This window comes from Mustelus asterias, chromosome 25 (genome assembly GCF_964213995.1).
Source record: "Mustelus asterias chromosome 25, sMusAst1.hap1.1, whole genome shotgun sequence".
Classification (NCBI taxonomy): domain Eukaryota; kingdom Metazoa; phylum Chordata; class Chondrichthyes; order Carcharhiniformes; family Triakidae; genus Mustelus; species Mustelus asterias.
The window spans coordinates 43795658-43809136 of record NC_135825.1 but is presented as its reverse complement, the minus strand read 5'-3'; the positions used below and the strand labels follow the sequence as shown (position 1 = coordinate 43809136).

Genomic DNA, 13479 nt, shown 5'->3' with positions numbered 1-13479 from the left:
AAAGCTCGGCACAACATCGTGGGCCGAAGGGCCTGTTCTGTGCTGTACTGTTCTATGTTCAAATGTATTGAAATGTATTTAAATCACATGCGCGCTCGATGTGGGCATGAATGTGATTATGTCGCTGACGCAGGACGGCGAATCAGAGATTGCAATCTCACCGGTGAGATTTGTGACTTCCAGGTTTCACCAAACTCGATCCCCACCGCCATTCCCGCAGACAGCCAGAGCGGGGCTCACCATCACCCCCTTCCGTTCACAGTGAATCTATTAGACCTGAGTTGCCATTGCCTGAAGTTGAAATGTCAATGATAGCTTTGTCATCGCTGGACAATATTAGAAAGGTCACAGGGGTGTCTCGCTCACTGCTCCAAGGAACACGTTAAAAACCTCACAGTGGAAAACCCCAACAGTTTTCTGACTCTGCCCATCAGTTGTTTGATATGATTAAGCGAAGTTGCATTTAACCAATGTACACAAAATGTGACCAAGTTGGAGTGTGCGATGTCAATAGCAGCAAAATGGGAAATCTTACTCACTTCCGTCTGCCCTCCCAATACCTTCTAACTGACAGATGGTTAATGAGCAATAAGATTATTCATCAAACAGAAATCCGTCGTCACTAAGTTGCAAAAGCATTGACGTGACATGGGTGCATTTGTAACTTCCTCCCAGCCCTCGCCCCGCTCAGGCAGACAGGAAAGGAAACCAAACGACAAGGGACCAAAAGCGAGAAGCAGTTGCTAGAAAAAAAAACTTCCTTCAGAGCGAAACAGCGAAAGATTCAGCAGCCTGCGGTTCGAGAGCTCAGAGGGAGAGATACAAGGAGAGCAGTCACTGACAAGGTATGGATCACATTGTCTATCAGTCCAGCTCAGAGTGGAGACAAAGACAAAGCCAGTAAGACCCGGTACTGCTCTGAACTGTGGTTCAGTTTGACTTTATGCAGGACCAGTGCCAGCCATTTCCCAAGTTTTACCGGTTTTCTCTCCTGGGGAAGTTCAGACCGCTGACAGATTTCTTTAGCGAAGGCACAGTGTTCAAAGGCAGACACGGCTGTGGCTCAGGGCTAGCTCTCTCCCTTGCGAGTCACGGGTTCTGGGTTAAAGTCCTCGCTCTGGGGACACTTGAGAATAAGGTTGAGGCTGCTGGTCCCATGCAATGCTGAGGGAGAGCTTGTCTCATGTATCAGGGTTTAAACCAGGCAATCTACGTGAAAACAAAAAAGCCACGGCACAATTTGGAAGGAGAGCGGGGAATTCTCCTCATTTTACCCAGCCAATGTTTAATCCTGTCAGGCCAATACTTAATCCTGACTCAAACAGACGATGTGCTCCTTCTCAGCCTGCGATGTGTGAGCGGACTGGCCTACATTACTACAGCAACTTCAAAAATACCCATTCTTTTTTATTCATTTACCCCATCTGAACATCTCCCTGGGCCAGCATTTATTGTCCATCCCTAACTGCCCTTCGACTGAGAGGCCATTTCAGAGGGCAGTTAAAAGTCAACCACATTGCTGTGGGTCTGGAGTCACATGTACAGTACAGGAAACAGGCCCTTCGGCCCTCCAAAAATGTAGGCCAGACTGGGTAAGGACAGCAGACTTCCTTCCCTAAAGGACATAATGATGGGTTCACAATTGATCCTCGCACCATTCTTAAGAACGTAACATCTGGATTCTCAGTCCAATCACAGTACCACTGCCAGGTCCCCCACCCCTCCCCCCGTGCATGCTGGAAAGCAGGAAGGTGCTTTGGAATGTTCTGAAGCTTTGGAAGGAGGCCTATCATTATAAGTCTTTCTTTTTAAAAAGACAGGTTGGACGGGTTGCATCTGAACTGGAGGGGGACCAATATCCTGGGGGGCAGATTTTCCAGTGCGACAAGGGAGGGTTTAAACTAGATTGGCAGGGGGGTGGGATCCTCAGCAGCAGGGAAGCAAATGAGGGGCTGAAAGGAGATGCAGTACTCAGGAATGGGAAGCTGAATAGACCTGATAGACAGGAGCACGGCAGGGAGCGGGGAAAACCTGTTGGATTAAATTGCATCTATTTCAATGCAAGAGGACAGACAGGTAAAGCTGATGAACCCAGGGCATGGATAGATACATGGGACTGGGATATTATAGCCATAACTGAAACATGGTTAAGGGAGGGACAGGACTGGCAGCTTAATGTTCCAGGGTACAGGTGCTTTCGGCAGGGCAGAGCTGAAGAGAGGAGGGCGAGTTGCATTTTTGATTAAGCAGAGCATCACAGCAGTAGTCAGAGATGAAATAACCGAGGGATCATCAGCGCAGCTTTCTGCGTGGAACTAAGAAAGAAGGGGATGGTGACCGTATTGGGGTTGTACTGTAGCCTCCCAAATAGTCAACGGAACTAGAAGAACAAATATGCAGGGAGATTGGGGAGACTTGCAGGAGTAATAGGGTTGTCATAGTTGGGGATTTTAATTTTTCTAACATAGACTGGGACTGCCATAGTGTTGAGGGCTTAGATGGGGTGGTGTTTGTTAAGTGTATTCAGGAAATTTCCTCAGGCAATATGTGGAGGGTCCTACTCGGGAAAGGGCAAAACCTGACCTACTCTTAGGAAATAGGGCGGGGCAAGTGACTGAGGTGACGGTCGGGCACCACTTTGGGACCATGACCATAGTACTATTATTTTTTAAATGATTATGGAAAAGGACAAAACTGGTCCAGAAGAGCAAGTTCTAATTTGGGGCAAGGTGAATTTTGATGGAATTAGACAGGAGCTTGCGAGGGTTCATTGGATTTGTTGTTAATGGGCAAAGGGACCTCTGGCAAGTGGGAGGCCTTTAAAAGTGAAATAGTTAGAGTTGAGTGTCTATGGGTGGGATTTACGGCCTCGCTCAGGCGAGATCATAAAATTCCACCTGAAGCCAACGGAGATTTCCGTTCTGGGAACCTTGCTAGCCCCGGAATCGGAGCTTCAGCCTATATGTTCCTGTTAGGGTGAAGGGCAAGGCTGGCAGAGGTAGTGAACCCTGGATGACAGAACATATTGAGGTTTTGGCCAGGAGAAAGGGGGCATGGCTCAGGTGCAAGCAACTGGAATCAAGGGATTGCTTGGAGGTGTACAGGGGATACAGGAGTATACTCAAGAAGGAAATTCAGAGGGTAAAAAGGGGGCATGAGGTAGCTTTGGTTGAGGTGAATCCACAGGGATTATTTAAGTATATTAAAGGAAAAGGAATAACTAGAAAGAGAATAGGACCTCTCAAGGACCAAAGTGGACACATATGTGTGGAACCACAGGAGACGGTCGAGGTTCTCAATGAATATTTCTCCTCTGTGTTTACCGTGGAGAAAGACATGAAGACTTGGGAACCTGGGAAAGTTAGTGGTGATATATTGGAGACAGTTCGCATTACAGTAAAGGAGGTGATGGATGTATTAAAATGTATGAAGGTGGATAAATCTCCTGGCCCCGACCAGGTATATCCAAGAACACTGTGTGAGGCTAGAGAAGAAATTGCGGGAGCCCTGGCTGAGATATTTGCAGTAAGAGTTTTAACAACACCAGGTTAAAGTCCAACAGGTTTATTTGGTAGCAAATGCCATTAGCTTTCAGAGCGCTGCTCCTTCATCTGATGGAGTGGAAATCTGCTCTCAAACAGGGCACAGAGACACAAAATCAAGTTACAGAATACTGATTAGAATGCGAATCTCTACAGCCAACCAGGTCTTAAAGACACAATGTGAGTAGAGGGAGCATTAAGCTCTGGATAGATTGCATGAAATCCAAGGAGAGCTGGCAAATTGGATATACAATTGGCTTGATGATAGGAAGCAGAGGGTAATTGTGGAAGGATGGTTGTCGGACTGGAGGCCTGTGACTAGTAGTGTGCCTCAGGGGTCAGTGCTGGGCCCATTGCTGTTTGTTATCCATACCAACGATTTGGATGAGAATGTACAAGGCATGAACAGCAAGTTTGCAGATGACACTAAAATAGGTTGTATTGTAGAAAGTGATCAGCTGGGGAAGTGGGCCAAGAAATGGCAAATGGAGTTCAATACAGAAGTGTGAGGTGTTGCATTTTGGAAAGTCAAATCAAGGTAGGACTTTCACGATGAATGGTAGGACTTTAGGGAGTATCATGGAACAGAGGGACCTTGGAGTTCAGGTGCACGGTTCTCTAAAGGTGGAGTCACAAGTAGATAGGGCAGTGAAGAAGGCTTTTGGCATGCTGGCCTTCATCAGTCAGGGCATTGAGTATAGAAGTTGGGAAGTTATGTTGCAGTTTTACAGGACGTTGGTGAGGCTGCACCTGGAGTATTGTGTTCCATTTTGGTTGCCTTGCTACAAGAAAGATGTCGTTAAACTGGAGAGAGCGCAGAAGAGATTTACAAGGGTGTTGCCAGGACTCAAGGGACTGAGTTATAGGGAGAGATTGGACAGGCTAGGACTTTTTTCTTTGGAGCATAGGAGACTGAGGGGTGATATTTTAAAGGTGGAGAAGATCATGAGGGGCACGGATAGGGAGAATGCACTCTGTCTTTTTCCCTGGGTTGGGAAATCGAGAACTAGAGGACATAGATTTAAGTTAAGAGGGGAAAGAATTAATGGGAACCTGAGGAGCAACCTTTTTACACAGAGGGTGGTACATATGTGGAATGAACTGCCGGAGGAAGTGGTTGATTCAGGGACATTGACAACATTTAAAAGGCATTTGGACAGATACATGGATAGAAAAGGTTTGGAGGGATATGGGCCAAATGCAGGCAAATGGGGTGAGCTTAGATGGGCATTTTGGTCGGCATGGACCAGTTTGGGCCGAGGGCTTGTCTCCTTGTCGAAGTTTCTATGATTCTATGAAGGAAGATTGAAATTTGTAAATTAACAACAGAAGAGGCAAAAGGGGTCTTTAAAACCCCATGAAAACTTCTGCCCCCGACCACTCCTGCTCCGGCCACTCCTGTCCCCGGCCACTCCAGCCCCCGGCCACTCCTGCCCCCGGCCACTCGTGTCCCCGGCCACTCCTGCCCCCGGCCACTCCTGCTCCGGCCACTCCTGCCCCCGGCCACTCCTGTCCCCGGCCACTCCTGCCCCCGGCCACTCCAGCCCCCGGCCACTCCTGCCCCCGGCCACTCGTGTCCCCGGCCACTCCTGCCCCCGGCCACTCCTGCTCCGGCCACTCCTGCCCCCGGCCACTCCTGCCCCCGGCCACTCGTGTCCCCGGCCACTCCTGCCCCCGGCCACTCCTGCTCCGGCCACTCCTGCCCCCGGCCACTCCTGCCCCCGGCCACTCCTGCCCCCGGCCACTCCTGCCCCCGGCCACTCCAGCCCCCGGCCACTCCTGCCCCCGGCCACTCGTGTCCCCGGCCACTCCTGCTCCGGCCACTCCTGCCCCCGGCCACTCCTGCCCCCGGCCACTCCTGCTCCGGCCACTCCTGCCCCGGGCCACTCCTGCTCCGGCCACTGCTGCCCCCGGCCACTCCTGCTCCGGCCACTCCTGTCCCCGGCCACTCCTGCCCCCGGCCACTCGTGTCCCCGGCCACTCCTGCTCCGGCCACTCCTGCCCCCGGCCACTCCTGCCCCCGGCCACTCCTGCCCCCGGCCACTCCTGCTCCGGCCACTCCTGCTCCGGCCACTCCTGCCCCGGGCCACTCCTGCTCCGGCCACTGCTGCCCCCGGCCACTCCTGCCCCCGGCCACTCCTGCTCCGGCCACTCCTGCCCCGGGCCACTCCTGCTCCGGCCACTCCTGCCCCCGGCCACTCCTGCTCCGGCCACTCCTGCCCCGGGCCACTCCTGCACCGGCCACTGCTGCCCCTGGCCATTCCTGCTCCGGCCATTCCTGCTCCGGCCACTCCTGCCCCGGCCACTCCTGCCCCGGCCACTCCTGCCCCCTGCCATTCCTGCTCCGGCCACTCCTGCCCCCTGCCATTCCTGCTCCGGCCATTCCTGCTCCGGCCACTCCTGCCCCCGGCCATTCCTGCTCTGGCCATTCCTGCTCCGGTCACTCCTCCCCCGGCCACTCCTGCTCCGGCCACTCCTGCCCCCGGCCACTCCTGTCCCCGGCCACTCCTGTCCGGGCCACTCTTGCCCCCGGCCACTCCTGCTCCGGCCACTCCTGCCCCCAGCCACACCTGCTCCGGCCACTCCTGCCCCGGCCACTCCTGCTCCAGCCAATCCTGCTCCGGCCACTCCTGCCTTCGGCCACTCCTGCTCCGGCCACTCCTGCCCCCGGCCACTCCTGCTCCGGCCACTCCTGCTCCGGCCACTCCTGCCCCGGCCACTCCTGTCCCCGGCCATTCCTGCTCCGGCCACTCCTGCCCCCGGCCATTCCTGCTCCGGCCACTCCTGCCCCCGGCCATTCCTGCTATGGCCATTCCTGCTTCGGCCACTCCTGCCCCTGGCCACTCCTGCCCCAGTCACTCCTGCCCCAGTCACTCCTGCCCCGACCCCTCCTGCTCCAGCCACTCCTGCCCCGGCCACTCCTGCTCCGGCCACTCCTGCCCCCGGCCACTCCTGCTCCGGCCACTCCTGCTCCAGCCACTCCTGCCCCGGCCACTCCTGCTCCGGCCACTCCTGCCCCCGGCCACTCCAGCTCCGGCCACTCCTGACCCCGGCCACTCCTGCACCGCCCACTCCTGCCCCAGCCACTCCTGCTCCGGCCACTCCTGTCCCCGGCCACTCCAGCTCCGGCCACTCCTGACCCCGGCCACTCCTGACCCTGGCCACTCCTGCCTCTAACCACTCCTCCCCCGGCCACTCCTCCCCCGGCCACTCCTGCTCCGGCCACTCCTGCCCCCGGCCACTCCTGCCCCCGGTCACTCCTGCCCCCGGTCACTCCTGCCCCCGGCCACTCCTGCCCCCGGTCACTCCTGCCCCCGGCCACTCCTCCCCCAGCCACTCCTGCTCCGGCCACTCCTGCCCCCGGCCACTCCTGCCCCGGCCACTCCTGCTCCGGCCACTCCTGCCCCCAGCCACTCCTGTCCCCGGCCACTCCTGCCCCCGGCCACTCCTGCCCCGGCCACTCCTGCCCCGGCCACTCCTGCTCCGGCCACTCCTGCCCCCGGCCACTCCTGCCCCCGGTCACTCCTGCCCCCGGCCACTCCTGCCCCCGGTCACTCCTGCCCCCGGCCACTCCTGCCCCCAGCCACTCCTGCCCCCGGCCACTCCTGCCCCCGGTCACTCCTGCCCCCGGCCACTCCTGCCCCCGGTCACTCCTGCCCCCGGCCACTCCTGCCCCCAGCCACTCCTGCCCCGGCCACTCCTGCTCCAGCCACTCCTGCCCCCAGCCACTCCTGCCCCGGCCACTCATGCTCCAGCCACTCCTGCCCCCGGCCACTTCTGTTTTTCTGTCATTCAGCCGCAGGGTGACACACCCTGTGTCTACCATGGAATCCCTACAGTGCAACAGGAGGCTATTCAGCCCATCGGGTCTGCACTCATGCTTCAAAAGAGTATCTCGCCCAGGCCCATCCCCCTGCCCTATCCCTGTGCATTTAGCACGGCCAATCAACCTAACCTGCACAGCTTTGGACTGTGGGAGGAAACCAGAGCACCCAGAGGAAACCCACGCAGACACGGGGAGAACATGCAGACTCCGCACAGACAATGACCCAAGCTGGAAATTGAACCCGGGTCCCTGGCGCTGTGAGGCAGCAGTGCTAGTCATTGTGCCAATGTATCTCCAGCACCTTCTGTTGATTCTCTTCCAGTTTGTGACCTGAGCAAACAATGGGATATTTCTAATAGTTTCAGGGAGAGTTCCTGAACAGGGTGAGTTTGGGAAATTCGCTGGGCCTGACAGCTTGTGTTTAATGTGTCAGAAACAAGCCTGTGAAGGAAGGACTTGTAGTCAGGGTAATCCCAATCTATATATCTTTGTGGAATATGGGGGGAATTTACAGATTTGTTCAGCTTACTTGAATACAGGACAGATGCGAGACACGTAACCGAGGCCATTTAAATATTATATACTGGAAAGAGGAAGATAGTGGGTCTGGGGAGAGGGGGCAGGGTATTCTGACTATCTGCTTCGTGGCTGCCAAGAGCTAGAACCAACAGCAGGGAGCAAATGGCCTCATTACGTCATGTGACATTCAATAAATATTACAGTTCCTCATTATCGACTGGAAGTCTAAATCTGGGTAAAACTGTCGATTGCTGAGAAATGATCAGATATTGCCACCCAGAATGTGGAGTACTGTAACTGGGAAGTGAGGTGCTTTGAATCATTGTGAATCTTCATTTCACATGATTGCTCAATATTAAACGTCCCTGGACCCATCCCCTCCCCACCACCCCCCCCCCCCCCCCCCCACACTCACACACACACACCTCCTCTCTCACACACACACACACAGCCACCTCCTCTCTCTCACACACACACACACACACACCTCCTCTCTCACACACACACACACGCACACACCTCCTCTCACACACACACACACACACAGCCACCTCCTCTCTCTCACACACACACACACACACACACCTCCTCTCACACACACACACACAGCCACCTCCTCTCTCTCACACACACACACACCTCCTCTCTCACACACACACACACACACACACCTCCTCTCACACACACACACACACACAGCCACCTCCTCTCTCTCACACACACACACACACCTCCTCTCTCTCACACACACACACACACACCTCCTCTCTCACACACACACACACAGCCACCTCCTCTCTCTCACACACACACACACACACACCTCCTCTCTCACACACACACACACAGCCACCTCCTCTCTCACACACACACACACACAGCCACCTCCTCTCACACACACACACACACACAGCCACCTCCCCTCTCTCACACACACAGCCACCTCCTCTCTCACACACACACACAGCCACCTCCTCTCTCTCACACACACACACACACACCTCCTCTCTCACACACACACACACAGCCACCTCCTCTCTCTCTCACACACACACACACACACACCTCCTCTCTCACACACACACACACACAGCCACCTCCTCTCACACACACACACACACACACACAGCCACCTCCTCTCTCACACACACAGCCACCTCCTCTCTCTCACACACACACACACACACACACACAGCCACCTCCTCTCTCTCACACACACACACACACACACCTCCTCTCTCTCACACACACACACACACACCTCCTCTCTCACACACACACACACAGCCACCTCCTCTCACACACACACACACACACACCTCCTCTCTCACACACACACACAGCCACCTCCTCTCTCACACACACACACACACACCTCCTCTCTCACACACACACACACACACCTCCTCTCACACACACACACACACACACAGCCACCTCCTCTCACACACACACACACACACAGCCACCTCCTCTCTCACACACACACAACACACACCTCCTCTCTCACACACAACACACACCTCCTCTCTCTCACACACACACACACACACCTCCTCTCTCACACACACACACACCTCCTCTCTCACACACACACACACACACACACACAGCCACCTCCTCTCTCACACACACACACACACCCACACCTCCTCTCTCACACACACACACACACACACACCTCCTCTCTCTCACACACACACACACGCAGCACCTCCTCTCTCACACACACACACACCTCCTCTCACACACACACACACACAGCCACCTCCTCTCACACACACACACACACACCTCCTCTCTCACACACACACACACACACACACACCTCCTCTCTCACACACACACACACACACACACACACACAGCCACCTCCTCTCACACACACACACACACACAGCCACCTCCTCTCTCACACACACACACACACACCTCCTCTCTCACACACACACACACACACCTCCTCTCACACACACACACACACACACAGCCACCTCCTCTCACACACACACACACAGCCACCTCCTCTCTCTCACACACACACACACACACACACACACCTCCTCTCACACACACACACCTCCTCTCTCACACCACACACACACACCTCCTCTCACACACACACACACACAGCCACCTCCTCTCACACACACACACACAGCCACCTCCTCTCTCACACACACACACACACACCTCCTCTCTCTCACACACACACACACACACACACACACCTCCTCTCTCACACACACACACACACACACACCTCCTCTCTCACACACACACACCTCCTCTCTCACACACACACACACACACACACCTCCTCTCACACACACACACACACACCTCCTCTCTCCACACACACACACACACACACACACCTCCTCTCACACACACACACACACAGCCACCTCCTCTCACACACACACACACAGCCACCTCCTCTCACACACACACACACACACACAGCCACCTCCTCTCTCACACACACACACACACACAGCCACCTCCTCTCACACACACACACACACAGCCACCTCCTCTCACACACACACACACAGCCACCTCCTCTCTCACACACACACACAGCCACCTCCTCTCTCTCACACACACACACACACACACACACACACCTCCTCTCTCACACACACACACACACACCTCACCTCCTCTCTCACACACACACACACACACCTCCTCTCTCACACACACACACACACACACACACACACCTCCCTCTCACACACACACACACACAGCCACCTCCTCTCACACACACACACACAGCCACCTCCTCTCTCACACACACACACACACACCTCCTCTCTCTCACACACACACACACACACACACACACCTCCTCTCTCACACACACACACACACCTCCTCTCTCACACACACACACCTCCTCTCTCACACACACACACACACACCTCTCTCACACACACACACACACACACCTCCTCTCTCACACACACACACACACACACACACCTCCTCTCTCACACACACACACACACAGCCACCTCCTCTCACACACACACACACAGCCACCTCCTCTCACACACACACACACACACACACACAGCCACCTCCTCTCTCTCACACACACACACACACACACACACACAGCCACCTCCTCTCACACACACACACACAGCCACCTCCTCTCACACACACACACACACACAGCCACCTCCTCTCACACACACACACACACACAGCCACCTCCTCTCACACACACACACACAGCCACCTCCTCTCACACACACACACACACACACAGCCACCTCCTCTCACACACACACACACACACACACACAGCCACCTCCTCTCACACACACACACACACACAGCCACCTCCTCTCACACACACACACAGCCACCTCCTCTCACACACACACACACACACACAGCCACCTCCTCTCACACACACACACAGCCACCTCCTCTCACACACACACAGCCACCTCCTCTCACACACACACACACACAGCCACCTCCTCTCACACACACACACACACACACAGCCACCTCCTCTCACACACACACACACACACAGCCACCTCCTCTCTCACACACACACAGCCACCTCCTCTCTCACACACACACACAGCCACCTCCTCTCACACACACACACACAGCCACCTCCTCTCTCACACACACACAGCCACCTCCTCTCACACACACACACACAGCCACCTCCTCTCTCACACACACAGCCACCTCCTCTCACACACACACACAGCCACCTCCTCTCTCACACACACACAGCCACCTCCTCTCACACACACACACACACACACACAGCCACCTCCTCTCTCACACACACACAGCCACCTCCTCTCACACACACACACAGCCACCTCCTCTCACACACACACACACACACAGCCACCTCCTCTCTCACACACACACACAGCCACCTCCTCTCTCACACACACAGCCACCTCCTCTCTCTCACACACACACAGCCACCTCCTCTCTCACACACACACAGCCACCTCCTCTCTCACACACACACAGCCACCTCCTCTCTCACACACACACACACCTCCTCTCTCACACACAGCCACCTCCTCTCACACACACACACACCTCCTCTCTCACACACAGCCACCTCCTCTCTCACACACACACAGCCACCTCCTCTCTCACACACACACAGCCACCTCCTCTCTCACACACACACACACCTCCTCTCTCACACACACACACACCTCCTCTCTCACACACAGCCACCTCCTCTCACACACACACACACCTCCTCTCACACACACAGCCACCTCCTCTCACACACACAGCCACCTCCTCTCACACACACACACACAGCCACCTCCTCTCACACACAAATTCCATTAAAAAAATAACCTGAGGAAAAAAAGAGAGGGGAAAATAACCTCTAAAAGACACTTTCCCCTTCATCAATCTGTGAAATAATTCCAGGAGCTGGGAGGAGAAGAGAAAAAAAATACATTTGTTAAATGGGTCCAGGGAGCAATGGAGGGAGGGCGGGAAGGAGGGATTGCGCCTGCGCCCGCCGGCCGCCCTGCCCTCCCCCCTTCCTCACCAGTGCGCATGCCCGCTGCCCAGCGCCGCGCTGCACGCTGGGAATTGTAGTTCCCCCTTCCCGGGGGCGCCGGCTCAGTGCCCCCGGGGTGGACTCCAACTCCCGAGATGCAGCAGCGCCAGCCCAGCCCACTGGCCCTGCAGTGCTGCCTTCAGCCTCTAGGGCTCCTTATTTGGGCTTTCTTATTTGGGCTGCTTCTGCCTCGGCTCCCTTTTTATAGACAATTGGATGGCAATGGCCTAAGTGGTGCTGTGGCCAGACTATTAATCCAGCTAATGTTCTAGGGACCGGGGCATGTGGTGAAATTTGAAATAAATTATTTTTTTAAAAAATCTGGAATTAAGAATCTACTGATGACCATGAAACCGTTGTCGATTGTTGTAAAAACCCATCTGGGTTGCTAATGTCCTTTTAGGGACGGAAGTCTGCCAACCTTCCCCAGTCTGGCCTACATGTTCTATAGATGAAGTGGTGAATGCGGGCTCACTTTTAACATTTAAGAAAACTTGGGACAGGTACATGGATGAGAGGGGCGTGGAGGGATATGGTCCAGGTGCAGGTCAGTGGGACTAGGCAGAAAAATGGTTCGGCACAGACAAGAAGGGCCAAAAGGCCTGTTTCTGTGCTGTAATAACCTTAGAAACCTTAGAAATCCTACAGCACAGAGAAAGGCCATTCGGCCCATCGAGTCTGCACCGACCACAATCCCACCCAGACCCTACCCCATATCCCTACATATTTACCCACTAATCCCTCTAACCTATGCATCCCAGGACACTAAGGGCAATTTTAGCATGGCCAATCAACCTAACCCGCACATCTTTGGACTGTGGGAGGAAACCGGAGCACCCGGAGGAAACCCACGCAGACACGAAGAGAATGTGCAAACTCCACACAGACAATGACCCAAGCCGGGAATCAAACCCAGGTCCCTGGAGCTGTGAAGCAGCAGTGCTAACCACTGTGCTACCGTGCCGCCCGGTTCTATGATACAGGGATAGTCAAAAATAAAAGAATGAGTGTGG

The 13479-nt window shown here is 55.0% G+C and overlaps 1 protein-coding gene across 1 annotated transcript in view; it reads left to right on the top strand.

Moving 5' to 3' along the window:
* Window positions 1–688: 688 nt before the first annotated feature.
* The window catches only part of LOC144511921 (leukocyte surface antigen CD53-like), a 58489-nt gene continuing 45698 nt past the window's right edge, over window positions 689–13479 (top strand). The window contains exon 1 of the mRNA XM_078242379.1: window positions 689–845. The gene's annotated coding sequence lies outside the window, so the exon portion shown is untranslated. The remainder of the gene's footprint in view (window positions 846–13479) is intronic.